The sequence below is a fragment of the Indicator indicator genome, chromosome 13 (genome assembly GCF_027791375.1).
Source record: "Indicator indicator isolate 239-I01 chromosome 13, UM_Iind_1.1, whole genome shotgun sequence".
NCBI lineage: Eukaryota > Metazoa > Chordata > Aves > Piciformes > Indicatoridae > Indicator > Indicator indicator.
Genome location: NC_072022.1, coordinates 16,057,084 through 16,059,878, shown reverse-complemented (window position 1 = coordinate 16,059,878; position 2,795 = coordinate 16,057,084).

Sequence of the window (2,795 nt, the reverse complement as noted above, 5' to 3'; positions counted from 1 at the left end):
GGACATTAGAAATCAGAATGTACAAAATGCTGCTCAGAAATATTCTTGATGGGATCTTCTGTTTGGATTTTACTTACGTTTCTAGCTTTGGTTAGCACTGTGTCCAGTGATGCAAAATGGAAACTTCCAGACAAATTCATCCACAGCTGAAATTGAAAACTTGGGGTGATAGAACACAGCGTGGTGTGTAGACACAGAGCAAAGTGGCTTTTATCAGCCATAACCAAGGGAAAGAAGAAACTCCCTGGAGGTTTTGCAAAGTAACCATCAAGTTCACGTTTTCCATTTTGGAACATTCTGTCTTAAGTTTCTGTCTTCCCCTTGTTTTTACCAGATGGGGAAGGAAACAGTCAACAAATGCCAGTTCTTGCATTGTCTGCTGGCTGTGCTAGCTTTAGAAAAGGGCAAAGAGAGCATGTGCAGATGTGCTGCAAATAGCTATTTTAAACTATCTTGTGAATTTTGTTGTAGGGAAAAGGGGCTGTTAGAATGTTTACTTTTTTCTGTTCAATTTGCTGTATAGAATATTCTTCAAGTAATATAAATTGCAAGTGATTAAATGAATCTTGAAATAGTTTTAAACCATTTTAGATACTCTAAAAGTAACAATAGTATCTCTCTTTTGAAAGGTTCATATGTTCATTTATACTGCAGACTTAATTCATTACAAAAAAGTGATGAATGTTAGCCATTATTAAACAGCCAGGATAAAGACAGTACTCTCTGCACCAGCTTTTTTCAAGGAAAAAAAAATGTAAATCTATTCCTGATTATAGTGTATCCAGCATAGCTTCTCCTTTACTGTTCTAACTTTATAATCCCTTTGATTTTGTAGCATGTGGTGTGGAGTGGGTTTTTTTTTAAAGGCCTCTATGTTAAGGATCTCTGGCAGCATGTTTTCTAGGCAGTATCTTCAGGGTGGGCAGGTCACCTAATTTTTAAGTCATAGGTTAAGGTTCTTAGGAAAAAAAATAAACTTCAACATGCATTCTAGTCAGCTTGGATTATGACAGATTGACTTCCTTAAAATCAATTTCTGATGCACTCATCTTGATGCACCTTTGAAAAAGAGTAGTATCAAACCATGTGTTAAATCAATATATGGCTAAAATTGCACATGTATCCCACTTGAACTGTTAAATTAGACTTGCCCACAGGAGGCTCTTTGTTCCGTAGTGCACATCCAGTCATTAAGACCTTTTAAAAACCCAAACTTGAATAACAAAGCAAAACATGCTGTGGATGTACTCTTCCCATAGTGTGCTAATGTCCAGTGTTTTAGCCAGTCTCAAAGGTAACTATTTTTAATTTGGTACATCCAGTTTAAAACAGCATTGCTTCTTTTTAGGTTTTATACTGTGTGTAAATAGTTGGCCTGTATTAGCTGTCAATCTCAGAAATGTTGGCTCACTTAGGAGATGAGGTAGCTCATCATACCAATCCTTGCTTGAGAATTGCAGCAAACTATCCCTTGACTCAAGCAGAGTGTAGGGTGTTTTGGCTACATCATCTTTCACAGACAGACTTGCATTCAAGACCATGAGATTCAGAAGCACCAAACCTGAGCTTGGGAGATAAACTTAATCCAGCTCAAAAGTGACCTGGCTGTTGTACAGGAGTTCACACACAACAAGCTGCATACAGGAGAGGTAAAACTATGAGGAGCACAGAAGCACAGCTGCATAATTGCATTCAAAATGCAGAAACTTTTCTCCAAGAGTTGAAGCTCCTGCACTGGAGGTACAGTTAGGACAGCACCATTAGGCATAGCTCCTGATGGAGCTAGAGCTATCTCACACTAATGAGTCACAACTGCACAAATTAAAAGAATTCTTACATGCCTGCCATGCTGTTCACCCTCTGGGCAAGACTGGGAAGACTGGCCTGTGCTTGTGGCTCAGGCAACAGCAGGCTGAGTGGTTTACATCACCTCATTTCGACCAAATCTGTAGCACTACCTCTATGTAAAGAAAAGCTTTACAAACACTGAAAGAATGTTCTTGCTGCGCTCGAGTTGATGCGCTCGAGTGAAGTAGCTCGCTTTTGAAACTAGAGGAGAAGGTGACAGATGCTCTAGGTATGGAATTGTCAGCTTCATGAATGACATTTCATTTAAACAGAGGATTGCTTTTATTCCTAAAAAGCTATTGTTTTTTTCCAAAAGTGCTGTCAGTCAGCTTTCACTGGAGTGAGCAGATCAAAAATACTTGACACTGGCAGGATCTTAAGGAATTCTTTAAAAGGGGAACGTTTTCTAAAGCTGTTACTCCCCTCTAAGGGGCACATTTAACTTTGTACATTTCCTTCTCAAGATCTGCATAAAAAGAAGAAATATCAAAACACTAAACAAATTGTTAAAGAGGAACACCTTGAACTTGGCAAAAAAGCTTCCTGTCAAGAAATGTATTTTATTAGCAGTCAGTGTGCTTTCTGCTGCACAGGAGGAAGAAAACCCTAAGAGATGTCTGTCTTCCATTCATGTCCATATCCTTCAAAGCAGCAGACTGCACAGCTACTTACTTTCTGGCAATCTGCAAGCTATCAACTTTAAAAAAACAAAACAAAACAAAACAAAAAAAAAAAAAAACCAAAATTAAATCTAGGAGCACATAACATTTGTTTAGACAATTGAACTAAGACTTTAAAAGTTATTTTTCCTGAACTAGTTAAATACAAAAGAATAAAACAAGTGAAAATATTTAGAAGAAACTTCAAAAGAAAATTCTTTCCTTGGTATTCTTTGTGCCACGTTCCAGTTGAGGCTGAAGTTCAACTAAGGCACTGTGGTCTTGTGG